The sequence below is a fragment of the Camelus bactrianus genome, chromosome 10 (assembly GCF_048773025.1).
Source record: "Camelus bactrianus isolate YW-2024 breed Bactrian camel chromosome 10, ASM4877302v1, whole genome shotgun sequence".
NCBI classification, from domain to species: Eukaryota; Metazoa; Chordata; class Mammalia; order Artiodactyla; family Camelidae; genus Camelus; species Camelus bactrianus.
Window position 1 is genome coordinate 34,903,248 of NC_133548.1, and position 16,032 is coordinate 34,919,279.

The 16,032-nt window shown below is 44.6% G+C and overlaps 1 long non-coding RNA gene across 2 annotated transcripts in view; it reads right to left on the minus strand.

Annotated features, from left to right (window-relative positions):
- Positions 1-4,878: 4,878 nt before the first annotated feature.
- LOC123619584 (uncharacterized) overlaps positions 4,879-16,032 on the minus strand; it is a 69,088-nt gene continuing 57,934 nt past the window's right edge. The window contains exons 3-4 of one of the 2 annotated variants that reach the window (XR_012509663.1): positions 15,158-15,477; positions 4,904-11,250 (exon numbers count right to left, since the gene is read on the minus strand). This is a non-coding gene — a long non-coding RNA (uncharacterized LOC123619584). Of the gene's footprint in view, positions 15,478-16,032 lie in introns of both variants that reach the window. The other variant, XR_006728240.2, reaches the window with a different exon arrangement.

A 16,032-nucleotide genomic window follows, 5' to 3' on the forward strand; every position in this document is an offset into this window, starting at 1 on the left:
CAAAATAAAGGTATTGGCAGGCCTGAACAACCTCTAAAGGCCCTTGGGAAGAATCCATTCCTTGTTGCTTCTTGTCAGCATTCCTTGGCTTGTGGACACATCTCCAAATCCCTCCTTAACAAATCTTCACCTCCTTTGTGTGTGAAATCTCTCTCCGCCCCTCTCTTATGAGTATACACATGATTGCATTTAGGGCCTACTTGGATAATCCAGAATATTCTTCCCACCTCAAGATTCTTAACCTAATCATACCCACAAAGACCCCCCTCCCCATACACACACTTTTTTTTTTTCCATATAAGGTAACAGTCACAGATTCCAGAGATCAGGACATGGGTATCTTTTGGAGGGCCAATTTCAGCCTACCACACTGAGCATTTTCTCTGTACCATTTTCTACATGTATCTGTATACCTGCATCTTCTCCCACAAGCTCTCTATGAGGAACAAGCAATGGGAAAAAACCTTGGCTGGAAATTAGGAAACCTGAGTCCTTTTACTTACCAGCACAGGTGCCTCCAAATTTGTGTTCAGGGCAGGCATTGCTAATTGATCATAGCATTAGTTTTTGCTGCACCCCTGGACCTGACCTCAGAATCCTCAAAGCAGTGGTCTGAGAAGTCAATAGGAATTGAAGCCTATTTGTCACCCCTATGTTGAACCCTCAATTTTCTCTAGTCTAAAATGGGAATACTTCCTGCACATCTTCCTCCTAAGGACAGTGTAAGGATCAAATGACATAATGGATGGGAAAGCACTTTAGGAACACTTAAAGCATGTAACCAAAGAAGATATGTCCTCAATAGGAACTCATGGGAAGATTGTTGAGAAGACCCCTGCCTAAAAATGCAGTGCAAGGAGATTGTGAAGTCAGGTTCAGGATAGCAAGCACAGGTCTGAAACATAGGAGATCGTTCTTCTCTTTATTTCATTGAACAGAATAACAAACATAGCCTACACATTCAGTAAGGCTAGCTTAAAAACAACATCGCTAAGCATGTAAATTTTATTCTGCTGTTTGTTCAGCTTATGATAGCTATCTGGTATCTGTCAGCCCAAAGTCTGGACTATGCACTTACCAGGTATACAGGTACTGCCAACTCTGTTCAAATTATATCAACCCTTCAAGGACTAATGAAAAAGCTTTCCTCTAGGAATTCTTTCCTGATGTTACAGGAAGTGCTCTTCCCCAACTCCATATGCATTTTTCTCACTTTACATATGCATTTCAAGGTTCCCTTAGATAAAGACAGGGACAACATCCCTGCCTCTACAGATTATTCATGGGCTCTTAACAAAAAGTCTTTAAGTGAATAATTTAAATCCCCTTCAAGACCTCAAACCTGGAATACTGTCAACCAACTATACTTTCATTTAGGAAGCAACCTAAATGTTCATCGACAGATGATTGGATAAAGAAGTTGTGGTATATTTATACAATGGAATACTACTCAGCCATAAAAAAGAATAAAATAATGCCATTTGCAGCAACATGGACGGACCTAGAGATTGTCATTCTAAGTGAAGTAAGCCAGAAAGAGAAAGAAAAATGCCATATGATATCACTCATATGTAGAATATAAAAAAAAAGAATAAAAAGGACACTATGAATTCATCTATAAAACAGAAACAGACTCACAGACATAGTAAACAATCTATGGTTACTGGGGAAAGGGGATGGGAAGGGATAAATTTGGGAGTTTGAGATTTACAAATGTTAGCCACTATATATAAAAATAGATTTTAAAAAGTTTCTGCTGTATAGCCCAGGGAACTATGTTCAATGCCTTGTAATAACATTTAATGAAAAAGAATAGAAAATGAATATATATGTATGTACATGCATGACTGGGACATTGTGCTGTACACCAGAAATTGACACTTTGTAACTGATGGTACTTCAATTTAAAAAAAAAGCTATACTTCCATTAAAAAAAAAAAAAGAAAGAAAAGACTTCAAAGTGTCTCCTCTTTTCTTTCCCACTTTAGGAGTCAGAAGATTATCCTTCAATATTTTGGTGACCCCTTCGGGTGACAGCTCCAGCTAGGGTGCTTTTCTGGGGCTCTGATTCTAGGCTTGGTTCTGCTACAGACAAGCTGTGTGGCTTGACATGCTAAGGAGACTTAGCTTGCTCCTCTATAAGATGAGAAAAAGGTTGAACACCTGTCCTCCCCACCGCTCCAGGTTGTTGGCAATGACTAACAACAGAGGCTTGGTTGCATACAGACTGGTTCAAATCCCAGCTCATTCACATTCTAGGAACACTTAGGAACACTGCTAACCTTGGCTGAGACAGTTTTTTCCATCTGTAAAATGGGAGTGCCTACTTTCTGGGACTGTTAGTAGGGATAATACATGTATAATGCTTACCACAGTACCTGACATCCAATACATGCTTAATACACATGAGCAAGAGTTGTTATTTTAAAGGAACTGCTTTAGTTGAAGGAAATGTTTTTGTCAAACTGGAGGTACAGCCAGGCAGGACAGAGGCAGCTTGGACCAGACAGGGAGCCCAGGAGCAGGTAGGTTCAGGAAGGAAGGTCTTACAGTCTGAAGTTCAAAATCAGGTAAGTTATGTTGAAAGAAACTTAATGTTAATAATTGACACATATGATGGAACTGTCCGAGGCATTTGCAATTCTCTTCCTACTCCCCTCACCCTCCACTCCAGTCTCCAGATGTTTCTGATCGAGTTCGATAGAAACTGAGAATATGGGCAATGTGGTTATCAAGTTCAAGTTGAAGACCCTCACTGTGGTAGCAAGCAAGGACTTACTCTTAGGAGCCAAACAGGATGCAAGTGGCAAGCCCAGAAGTCCAAGGTCAGCTCCTTCCCTGCACTAAGGCAGCAATTCCCTAATGAAAATCAGGCTGCAACACATCCAGCTGTATGTAAGGAAAGGTAGGCTGAGATAAATGCTCTAACAGAGGATAATGCTCTTTTATAGATGAAGAAACTGAGGCTCAGAGAGGTTAAATGACTTGTCTAAAGGTCACACAACCTGTGAGTGACAGAGCTGTCCATCAGAGACAGGGCTTTTGGGGGTCTCATCCTTGGCGCTCTCTGCTGCATGATGCTGTCCTGAGATTCCATGAAAGGAAGAGGTAGTCCCACTCCACTTCCTCCCCTCTCCGAGCATTTTCTGTCTCTAATGGGTTCACCACTTTGGTACCACTTTTCAGCCCATTTGGCATCTCTGTGGGGGAGCCTCACCTCACACCCGTCAAACCTTTTCCTTCTGAGAGTCCTTACTGCTCACCAGGAGGCTAGGCGAGGAGGGCTGCAGCTATGGGGCCAACAGGAAAATCTAGGGGATACATTCCTGGAGGTATATAAGCTGCTACACATGTTCTGGAGAATCAGTAGTAATGAGTATCAAAAGTCTTAATAATTTGGATATATTTTGATGTAGCAATTTCACTACTAGAAATTTATCCTGAGGAAATAATCAAAAGAGTATTTAAAAATATAAGCAAGTGAAAAAAAGAAAGAAAAAGAAAAAGTCTAAAAGGTCTTAGTAAGGGGTTAGGTTAAGATGGTGTTTTCATACACTGGAATACTACGCCATGGTTCGAAGTGATGATGCTGGGCTGTATTTATGGTTACATAAATAAACAACATGACAAACCAAAATGCAGGCCACATGTATAGTGTGATCTCAACTTCTGTGAATAGATTACATCAGTGTGTGTTGTGTGTGTGTTTGCTTATAGTGTAAATCCTCCTAATTGACATCATCGGTTGAGTCAACCTTCCCCTCCCACCTGGAAAACCTCCAGGGCTGATGCTCAGGCCCACGGAAGGTTCTGGATAGAAGGTTGTGTGCCATTGTGCCCACCCACTTGTGTTCCCACCAGACAGCTCGTGTGTTTTAGCAAGAGTCAGTTTTAGAGTTCTGTAGCCTCTTTATCCAATTTACTTGCTATTATATTCATAGTTAAATATTATATAAATTGAAAAAAAATGAGTGAAAACAAAAATCTATCTTAAAAAGCTAAGTTGAATGCTTTGAAGAATTCAACTGCTATTGTAGTGAGGTAGCTATAATGGACTGGGAGTACTGTGAGAATTCAAGATTTTATTCTCAGAATGCTTCACAAATGTTTTCCAGTTTTCTTTCTTCTTCAGAGAAGCTAAAACAAGAATTTAGAGACAAACTATTACGGTGTCTACATAAGAAAGACAAAGGTGAATTCCCTTCAGCAAAGTGACAGTGACATAAAAGGCTATATTAAAACATAGATCTATTTTAAGTTAAAATAACAGATTTAAGATATGCATATATTTTGTTATTATTATCATTTCTTATTTCAACTAACTTTTTTCTTAACCCGCTAAGCACAGTCCCAATACTATCAGATAAAAAGGCTTCTGCCCCATAGGTCTAGAACAAGGGAGGATGTAGTGATATATCTGGAAGGGAATACTGAGATTATGGTTGATTTTTACCTCTTCTTTGTACCTTTCTACATTTAAAAAAAATAAGAATGTCTAGTACTTTTATAATCAGGAAATACCACAAAGCCATCACCATCCTGGGAAAGGAAACTGGAAAGAGAAACTTCAGGATGAAGGTAATGGCATGCTGACACTTGCAGGTGCCCTGGGAACCCCCTGATGACTGGAACTGTTTAGATTCTTTTGTTATAAATCCTAATGGTGATAATGAGTTTGGATCCTTGGTTTCGCCCCATCCTGAGGGTCAGGTTGACGTCAGCGATCAGACATCTCAATACACTTAATTACTGTGGGAGAGGGCGCAGGACTCAGGCAGGCAAGTCTCTAGGAGGAGAGACAGACCTTCCCAGGTGACACAAGCCAGATCAGCATCAGGATGCAAAACAGGGGGGAGCAGTTCTGAGCACTCAGGTTACTCTCATTCACAGAAGTTACTGCGAGTGGCTAAAGGTCACACATCAGCAGATGCAGCCTTGCACAAAGACAGGCTCGACTTCCTTGTATAAATAAAACCATAATTTTTATTTTTTAAATAAATATATTCTTCCCATAGAAACTTCAATTATTCATTCTTGATTATAGAAATATTTGTTGAAAACCAACTTCCAATTATAGCTAATTTTAAAATGGTAATAAAGTTGTTCAAAGTCTTGCATAAAAAAAGAATGGAAAGAATTTGTTCTTTTTTTTTAACTTTTTTTTTATTGAGTTATAGTCAGTTTACAATGTTGTGTCAATTCCCAGTGTAGAGCACAATTTTTCAGTTATACAAGAACATACATATATTCATTGTCACATTCTTTTTTGCTGTGAGCCACCACAGATCTTGTATATATTTCTCTGTGCTATACAGTATAGTCTTGTTTACCTATTCTGCATATGCCTGTCAGTATCTACAAATTTTGAACTCCCAGTCTGTCCCTTCCCACCCCTCTCCCCCTTAGCAACCACAAGTTTGTATTCTATGTCTATGAGTCTGTTTCTGTTTTGTATTTATAAATACAAAGAATCTGTTCTTATTTCAATGCCTTCCCACAACACATTCTGTTTCAGTGCTAGAAAGGCTGGGACCATCGGACAGGAACAAAAGCAAATGTGACAGGGCTGAAGTCCTGTCCTTGGCTATAGGACTATTAATTGTGCAAGGTCATTCTAGGGAGACAGAGTTGAGCAGTAGCTCACAGAGAAAAGACTTAGGGCTCTTCTTGGAATAGGGCAGGGGGTCATGTATGAAAGCAAATGGAAGTCACTGCACATGGTCTAGCTATGACTGACGCAGGGACACTGGGCTTAAGGAACAGAGTAGGGCTGGAGCACAGGGACATGCAGTGGAGCAGAGATGAGGAGGATGCCACCCTCCCTTTCAGTTTGCCTTCAGGAACAATGGCAGGCATCTCTCAGTTTGGGATTAGAGCCTCAACTGCAATCCCATTCCAGGCATCATTTGGTGAATTAACTTCACTCTAATGCTGAGTGATGGGCTTTGGGTTCAGCCAGACTTGGATGCACATACTGGCTCTACCACGTGAGGCCTTAAACAAAGATTTAAAAAAAAAAAAAAAACAATTCCAAATAGAGGGCATGTTGGAGGGCACTTGTGCTAAAATTCAATCAATAGATCCCTCATTTTACATAACTGATATGTCCCAGCAAGGTGACCTGCAAAGCAAGTGCTAGGTTAAATGCATGAAGGACATGTTTCTCTCTCTCTCCCTCCTTCCCTCTCTATCTCTCATATTTACACACACATAAATCAGTGTAACCCACAAGACTCAAGTGGAAGAAGTATCACTTTAAAAATTTTTCTCAATCAATGAAAATCCTGCTTGGCTCCCACCTGCCTAATTGACAGAGCCAAGAGACACAGTCTTTGTCATTTTGAGGGTTACTCCCCATCACCTTCACCTGTTGAAGGACACTTGGGTTGTTTCCAGTTTGGCGCTACTACCAATAAAGCTACTATGAACACTTGCGTATGGGACATTTTGTGTGAGCATAAGTTTTCACTTCCCTGAAATAAATGCCTAGGATTGAGATTCATGGGTCATATAGCAAGCATATGTTTAATGTTTTAAGAAACTGCCAGACAGATTTCCAGAATGGCTGTCACCATTCTACACATTCACCGAGAGCATATGTAAGATCCAGCTTCTCCACATCCTTGCCAGCATTTGTTTTATCAGGATTTTTTATTTCAGCCTTCCTAATAGGTGTGTAGTGGTATCTCACTGTGGTTTTAATTTGCATTTCCCTAACAACGAGCGATGGTGAACATCTTTCCATGTGTTTCTTTGCCATCTGCGTATCTTCTTCAGTGAAGGGTCCAAGTCCTTTGCTCACGTTCTGGTTAGATTGGTTGTTGTCTTACTGCTGAATGCCGAGTTCTCTATTCTCAAAGCGAGTCTTTTGTCAGAGAGGTAGTCTGCAAATATTCTCTCTCAGTCGGTTCTTACCATTTCATCCTCTTAACTGAGTCTTTTGTTTCTAATTTTAATGAAGCCTAATTCATTTATTCTTTCCTTTTATGGATTGTGCTTCTTGGTGCCACGTCTAAGAACTCTTCTCCTAATTTTAGGTCACAAAGCTTTTCTTCTATGTTTGCTTCTAAAAGTTTTGATGGTTTCACATTTTACATTTAGCTTTATGATCCAGTTCTAGTTTACTTTTGGGTAAGGGGTGAGGTGTAGGTCAGGGTTCATATTGTTGGCTACTGATGTCCTGTCCATTTGTTTCTGCCAAGTGAGATAACAGCACCAGGTTCTACAGGAGTCACAGAAGTCAATTACTACTCCGGAGGCAGGCTACCTAGATAGTTCCTTGCAGAAAATTAATCACCCTCCCACGGTTACCTAGAATGAGCTTGATGCTACGGAAACCAAACATTTCCCCAGTGAGTCTTCCTTCTGCAATCATATTGTGCAACCAAATACTGTTCATAATGGATCCTTGAGGAGTCTCCTGTTGCCCCTTGCATCACTGCCTGAGTGAATTTGTTTAAAACAGGAAGTGAACATTGAAATTTTCTGTTGCACATGATAACATACCATTTCAGGATAGGAAGGAGTGTTTTTTATGGAAACATGGTTGTTTCATGAGGACACCAGGAATCCACGGCTAAGGGCTCTGAGCAGGAGTGCAGCAGATCCACATTTGCATGTTAGAAACCTCACTCTGGCAACATGGAGGTAGACTGGTGGGAATTTGGCGGCTGGCTGGGGCACTTAGGAGACTATTGCAAGAGATGATAGAACCAGAAAGAGAGTGGTGGAGAAGGGTTGGTTGATGCATTTACACCAGAGACAGACCAGAGGCTTAAGGAGAGAAAATGAGATTTTAAAGATCACTTTGAGAAATGAAGGGACAAGCTGTACAGAGAAAGAGAAGTGAGTTGAGGGATCAGCTGGGGTTGGAATCTCTGCTTGGCCACTCCTACTGAGGAAGAGCCAGTTTATTCCTTCTGCTTTGTGACCCTTCCATGCTTGACAGTCTTGCTTGAATAGAGCTCTGCTTCCTTATAATTTCCCTGCCATGGTCCAACTTTGGCCCTGAGGGACCACACAGAACGAGTCCACCTCTGCCAGCCACAGCAGCTCTTTGACCATTTTAAAGACATGGGTCACATTCTCTCAGACTTTCTTTCCTCCAATTTATTCATCCCTAGTTCCTACAACCCTCCCCATTTGGCATGGGTTCCTGCCCCTCCTCTTCTAGGTAGTTCCTCCACTTCCCACCTTTAATCTAATCACAGGATGCCAGAACTCTGGATAGAGTTTGATCACCCAGAAAACAGTAAGCACCCCCTTCTGGAGCCTGGTAAACTCTGCCTTTAGCATCCCCACACCCTTCTGCCCTTGGCAGGAAGCTGCCTCCCTTCCCTGAACATCTGGGGTAACATCCCCCAGTGAGATCTGTGGTACCCTGGGCACTGGGGGCAAGCCTGGGCCCAGAGCCTCAGCTGGGGAAACAGGTTTGACAAGGCCCTCACTGACTCACCTCCAGTAGCAGGCATGCTGTGTCTGGGAGCACATGACCCAGCCTCACTGGGAAATGGATTTCCTGCCTTTTCTCCTCGGCTGAAAATCAAGGCACCAGCAACTACTCACTGACCACTGTTGAGTGTGTGGTTTGGTGAGGAAAACAGAGGTGGAATCCTGGGTCTGCCTTCAGGAATCATGCGGCCTTCTTGGGAGAGAGGATACAGGATGGGTGGTCAGAGACAGCCCATTAGAGAAGAGCTAAGACCACAGCTAGACCTGGAAGGATGGGGGAATGTCAGATAATGAGAATAGGCAGTGCCCTAGGATGGCAAGGACAGGTGCAGAGGTCAGGGTATCGAAGGTGCACCTAATGGAGGAAAGGAAGACATTGTGTCAGAGCAGAGACTCTCTATACACAAACAGTGAGAGCAAATGCTACAAAGGTAGGTTGGAACCATATTTGCCTGGACTCTTCTCTAGGCCAAGAGCTCTTGAACCAAAGGAGGAGATGGTTAAAGTGGTGAATGGCTTGGGGTCGGGGTCTGGGTCTGGCAAAGCTAGATCGTACACTCTGCTGTGACAGGCAGACCCAGGAGAACAGAGCTCCTTAATGTCCAGGGAGAGTAAAACCCTTACAGGAAGTTGTCCAGGCAACTCAGAGAAGTACCTGTCTGGCCTAGTTTTAGCTCACCTTCAGATGATCTTTCCAATAGCCCTTCCTAGGGAGATAAGGACAGGGAGACCAGGGACCTATCCAAATAAGTGACCTGGGAAGTGCTTTGAGTGGCAACAAGAAAAGCTGTAATCTAGGGGCAGAACTGGCTAAATCATTTGTGGGCCCCTTGGTCACCAATTATTAAGAATTTCAAGATGGCAACATCGGACCAAGCCTGTGACCCTTCTAAGCACAGAGTCCTGTGCAGCTTCAGAAGTTGCATGCCCATGATGCTGGCTCTGTCTGGGGGTAAAGACGAGGGCAGGTTCTTACCCAAATGCACACAGTGGGTTTGCAGGAGGCTCCCACACTCAGAAGGCTCACAATCAGTCATTCCCCTCTCTGTTCGGGGCAGGTGATAGCCCAGCATTCCAGCTCAGGCAGCTTATGGCTCTTGGCCTCATGAAAAGAATAGACTAGGGATAGGAAACCTAAATTCCAACCCCGGTTTTGCTTTAAAACTGAAGTGAGAATCACTTAACTTCTGGGTCTTAGTTTTATGGCCCATATTAAGTGTTCAGAAGGTATTGTTTCTCTCTCTTCTTATAAAGAACTTCCAATTCTAGGATCTCTACCATGTGGCCCCTTGCTGGAATATTTGAAGTAAAACACAGGTTCTAATGATGGGTCTTGAGTTGCAGAAAGAACTCAGTGAAATGCATTTGTATCTTGGAGAAAACTCCAAATACTCTTGCATTCCAATACCTTCCTATTTCACTAGAAAAGTCATCTCTAGCCATTCTCCGCCAAAGATGCATTTGGAGGGACTTCAGGTCTACTCTTAGCTATTTCGCCAACTCTCTGTAGGGCTGCGGGACACCGACTTCCTCTCCCTGTGCCTCAGTTTCCTCTTTTGTAACATGGGAGAATTTGAAAAAGTCCTTTTCTGCATTCAGTTCTGCTTTTCCTTGAATTTGGGAAGTCGCTGGTCCAGCATTTGTCATCACATGGTATTGGGATGAACTTCTCTGGCTTTGTCAGTGGAAAACAAGCTCACTGAGGTCAAGAATGATCAAGATCTATCTCTGAATCTCCAGTTCCTGGCACAGCAGCTTGCTCTCACCTGAGTGCTGAATGGACACAGCCATCAATGGATGGACAAAGTCTCTGGGGAAGAGACTCAAAACAAGTGTGCCATGAAGTACAAACAGAGATATGATCAGAAGTGAGGCCCAAGGAAAAGAAAGAGAATCAGGGCAACATCATATCATGGGAGATTGAGCACTGGGTGAGCAATATCTTAAATAATACAGAGGAAACAAGAAACTGTAAGGCTTAAAGAAAAAAGACACCAGATTTCTTAACTGGGAGGTCATCAGTGACTTCTGAGAGAAGCCAGGCTGCCCAACATCAAGGAATGGGTGGATCAGGAGGAAGTGTGGATGGCAGATGTCAAGGAGTCAAGGCATTTGGTGGAAGAAGAGAAAGATAAGAAGGTCACTAAGCATTGAGAAAAGTCAAAAGAAGAATCATCATTTGTTCATTGGTTTGTTGGCCTTAAGAAAAGGAGAACCAAAATATTTGTTAACCCAGAGGAAGGAGTGAAGGAGAAAGAGGTTGGAGATTTTAAAGAGTGAGAGAGGAGGCAATGGACAGATTTATGTCCTTGAAGAGTCAGGAGAGAGAGGGGACCAAGAGCAAAGCTCTCTCTACCCCCATCCCCACCCTCAACTCTCTGCCACCAGCAAATCTGACAAGTGCATCACCAGGCGTTGTACAGGGAATTCTGATGCCAGAAGGAGGTCGAGCAAGGTGACTTTTAAGGTGCCCTCCCACCAGTTATGTGACCTCCATGTCCATCCATCCTTATTGTGCCATGTGGCCCACAAGCAGAGGACAGCAGATCATGTGAAGAACATCTTTGAAATCCAGTCCAGTGCTCACAGCATCCCTGACCTACCAACACCTGTAACTATCAAAGAGGAAATAAGCCCTTGGACACAAACTCCACCTGTTTTGGAATGTGGCCCAGGGAGGCAGAGCAGCATAGCAGGAACAGCACCAGACTGGGAGCCGGGAGTCCAGGTGTAGTCTCTTCTAATTATTCTCTGTGTGCCCTTGAGTACGTCCCATCTTCTCTGTGAGTTGCAGTTTTCCTTCAAAAAACAGGAATTTGAGACAGGTGACTGGTTTACTTCTTTGTTCTCTGACTCTTGGATTTTTTACAAAGTCATCTGAACGAGCTGGCGCTTGTCTCTGTGGTCCTCAGGCAGTTCTGCACTTACTGTGATCACCACGGTACAACAGGCAAAACAGGTCCCATAAGGGTAAAGCAAGTGAGCCCTCCTTGGCAACTCACCCTCGTGTCACTGCGGAGCTCACAACAGTGGCATCAGCTCCAACAGGAAAACCCACAAGCTTGTCAGTGACATTCTGGACCCTCCCATGTGGGCTGTGGCACCAGCATAACCGAATCATGTTTGGCAAAGGAAAGGCCATGTCTGGCTGTGTGCTGACGACACTGATGAAAGGCAGCACTGCCTTGGGGAACTGAATTTCTGACTGATTTTCAAGTTCTGAGTTCTGAACTAGGTTTGCCCTTTGTTGACAAATCTCCACCAGCATTAAAGGGAACTGGATGTCTCTTTGACATCAAATGCATCATGACAAATTAGTCATCCACTAATTCATTCAAAAATGCATTGAGCAACTGCTTTATTCATTAAATGTATGTGTTTTTGATGGATGGATGGATGGATGGAGAGGTGGATGAGACCAGGATCTGGTTCACTCACCAGGCATATAAGGCAGGATTTTCTCTCTTACAAGTGACAGAAACCTAAATCTAAGTAGCTTAAGAGAGAATTAAAAAAGAAATACATTGATTGATAGATCTGAAAAGTTATCAAGAGCTTGCAAAAGTCCCTCTTTATTTCGCAGCTCTGGTTTCTTCTGTGTTAGCATCATCTTTAGACAGTTTTTCCCCTACCCAGTGGCCAGGCTCACCCCCAGCAGGCCCAGGCCAACACTCTTGGCTTGCCACCCCAAAGGAAAGAGTGCTTTGCCCCTAGAGGTTCTAGAAAGTCTTCAAGATGGTTCTCACTGGCCCAGCGTGGGTCATGTGCTCATCCCTGGACAAATCCTGTGACCAGGAGGGCCCAGCACTGGGTCTGAGTCCTGGGAGCCCCTACAAAATCTAGAGAAGATGTCAGCCCCAAGGAAACCTCTCAGACTGAGAGTAAGGACACAGTGGCTTCCCCAGAAGAGAAGGGAATGGATTCTGGGCAGGAAGACCCTCAGCTGCCCTCTCAGTGGGTAACTAAAAGGCAGCCCTTTTGCTGTTTGGAACCTCTGTTTCCTCCTGATCATCCTCACTGCATAGGTGTCTTGTGATGCGAAAGCCCTTTGACAAGGTGGGGGTGGGCTGGTATTCTTTTCATGGTCGTTTAATAGAAACCACCACAGCTCCTCCTCCCTCTTGAATCTTCCCCCAACACCTTGGCCTCCAGACTTGTCCCTCTTCTGACCTCAGCCACTTAACGTTTCATGTCACCCAGTGTGACAACTAATCATTAAGTGTATCTGGGGCGGAAAAAGTATCTAGACCTTCATCTGGTCCAACAAGAAGGACCCGTGCTAAGACCCTCTCTCCTGCACTCAGGAAACTAGCAATCTAGGCAGTGACAAATCGTGCCTTGTTCTCTGCTTGCTCTGTGTGTCAGCCTAATCTCCAAAACAAAACTACCAGCTCCCTGTGGGCAAGGCCAGGCCTCATCCTTCTCTCCTGACAGCTGCATCCCCATACCATCCTGAGTGTACCAGTCATGGTGGCTTGGAGCCCCCATCAGGGAAAGAGTTGGAAGCCTTGCCCCATAGGTCCCAGCCTTCTTGCTAAAGGATCCTCATGCTCCTAGTAGCCAGGACAATCCTCCTCTTTGCTACCTCACCCCACGTGCCCTGCTTCCCACACCACCTCACCACATCATGAGCTCGCCCCCAACTTGACAGTGACTTCTGTCTTTTTCTTCTGAGGTCCCTGGAGCTGTGTATCCCTCCAAGCTGAGGAGAGGAAGGATCCTTCTCTGACCTACATCAGACCATCTGCAAGGCTTGAAACAGAGTGGCAGCTTTGTGATCTGCTCCTTCAGCCAACAAATATGTTCTGAGCATCCACCCTCTGTGCCTGGATGTGTGCTGGGGAAGTGGTGAACAGGCAGGCCGGGCTCTGTCCTCCAGAAGCTCACACACCAGCAGGAAGGACCACTGGCCCCTCCCCCAGCCCTCGGAAAGCAAAGCTGCTCATGCACGATGGTGGTCCCTTCTATCCATTCTCTGGAACAGGGATGAAAGGAACCTGGTACCAGCCCCCTGGTGTCTTGGCTACAGTACAGGGGAGTGCAGAAGGAAGAAGCGGAGAGACTCTCATGATGAGCTACTCAAAATGGTTTTTCCGTGTCATTTGTCAATCAGGTCCCTGGATTTGACATATGGACCCAAACTCACCTCTCCCTCCCCTCCCACCAGGGCTCCCCTGGGCGGCTCCTGTGCCCTAGTGCTTGCCCCAGAGTGCCCGAGTCTGCCACGGGTACACTCGGAGCCCCTTGCTTCCCTTATATCTTTCACATCCCCTAGCACAGGCCTGAGAGCTGGAGCTCAAAGGACAGCTGATGGACAAGTCTAAAGGGAAATGAAGCAGTCAAATTGGACTGAGCCAAACTGAATGACCCTCTCCTAGGCACATAGAAACTGATTTTTTTTTTAAAGGAGGGACATTTCCTGATCCATCTGCTCTTCACTGAATATCCCTTGAACCGCTTCTGAAGGTAAGCCTTTCCCTGGCAAATTTCTGTTCTTGTCTCCTCCTTTGAACTCAGAGGTGAAATTAATGTCGGGATCTCAGGCCACTTCTCTCTCCCCCCACTTCTTCTTTCTGACATCAAAATCAGTCTCTGCCTTTCATACCCACTTGGGAGGGGGATGGGCTCTGCTAATGAATGTTTGAGAAGCCCTTTGAGATCTGGATGAAAGGCATCTTATAAAATACAATTAAAAATAATAGGGGTAATTACTAGCTGGGCTAGTCCCTGCAGGATAATTAGAGAGTTCTCCTCTGCAGATTCTGAATTCATGCAGAAACACATGAGTCCACAAGGCAAACTGATTTGACATTTCAGGGGCCTTGGTTATACTTCCTCCATTCCAGGATCATGTACGAGAATCTTTCTGAAATCTGAGGAGCATCACAGAAGGCCAGAGCTGGAAAGGATCTTTGAGACGATCTGTCCTACCTCCTTGATATGCAGGTGAAGCCAGTGAGGCCCAGAGAGGCAAAGTGACTGGCTCAAAGTTGCACAGCGAGTGTGAGAGAGCCATACCTTGGGAGGTCCAGTCCTTGGATACCCCAATTCTGGGGCTCCCATCACCACTCCTCATCAATAATACCCCTTTTCTAATCTCTGCATGTCAGTCACTTTCTGATATACAGGAGAGCACTGGAATAAGAGTCAGATAGAGCTGAGTTCAAATCCTGGCTCTGACATGTGTGAAAGACAGTAGTGGACAAGTAAGCCTCAGTTTCCTCATGTATAAAATGGGAATAATGGTGCCTGCCTCACAGACGTGCTGTGAGGAGCCAGAGAGCCAAGTGCACAGAACATGTGTTCAGTCAATGCTGCTTGAATGAATGCTTCAAGAATAAGCCTTGGCAATGCTAGGGTTTGACCTACAGTTAATGCGCACCTATTACGTGCCAAACGCTGTGCTAAGCTCCCAGTACTTTATTTCATTTCATTATCACCACATCCCCATGAGGTCAGCCATGTGAAATCAAGGTTCCGGGAGGTTAGCTACCTGAGTCCAAGGCCACACAGCTGAAGAGGAGGCAGGACTTGAACCTGTGCTTTCAGCCACCATGCAATACTGCCTTCCCCCATGAAAAGAGGCATGAACATTGTTGTAACTACAGTGGAGCCCCCAAAGGATTCTCTGCTGTGACACAGGGGAGGTGTGATGGAGGGGGTGGGAACAGTCACAGCCTAAGATGATCCACTGAAGCACTTTTACCTTCAAGGTTATGAAAGTAAAACTCTTCTCCTTATGTAAGATTATTTATTCCGAGGGGCTGCGCTGATGCAAGTCACGTGATCTCCCTCAAGAAGGGCAGTCAGTAGCTGGAGCTGAACTTAGAATCAAGAAGTCCAGATTTGGGTCTTGGATCTGCTCCTCAGAAGCCGAGTACCTTTCTGCTCAAGTCCCTTCAGTGCTCCGTCTTCAGAGTCCCACATTCCTGGTCCATTGGGCGACATTCCCACTTTACCCCTCACATGGGTCTTCTGAGGCTCAAATGGGAATGAACACAGCCGTACTTCATCAGTTGCAGCCTTCTGCACAAATGGAAATCATTACTGTTACTACTGATAGTTTTGAAGATTGTCAGTGTGATAAGGAGGTGGCTGGAAGTCCCAGGCTGGTGGTGGACTTCAGGAGGACTGACTCAACACATGTGGCAGGCGGGGGACAATACACATTACTTGTCTTTGAAGGACAGTTCAGCACGTTCCTAGCTCTGAGCTTGTTATTTGGTTGGAAGATGGCACTTTAAGAGACCAGCCCTTTGAAATTCCATTGTAAACCTGGTGGGTCCCATTTATTTCAGCTGAGACCCAAGATTGGCACCTGCAGTGTCACATTCTCTACTTCTGTACGTGTGGAAGAAACCAGCCGTGGTGAAAGGCTGCTCACCGGGTGAGGCCGGCAAAGGAGGAAGGAAGCCAATCTGAGAGTTGTTAATCACTCCCTGGGGATTTCCTCATCAATCAAGACTTTTCCAAATACCTCCTAGAAACGAGAATAACCAGGACTGTGTTCTTCTGAACTACCCTGCTCAGAATGGATAGATCTGAGTCATCCCCTCCAGAGACTTCCAGGGCTGACCAAGC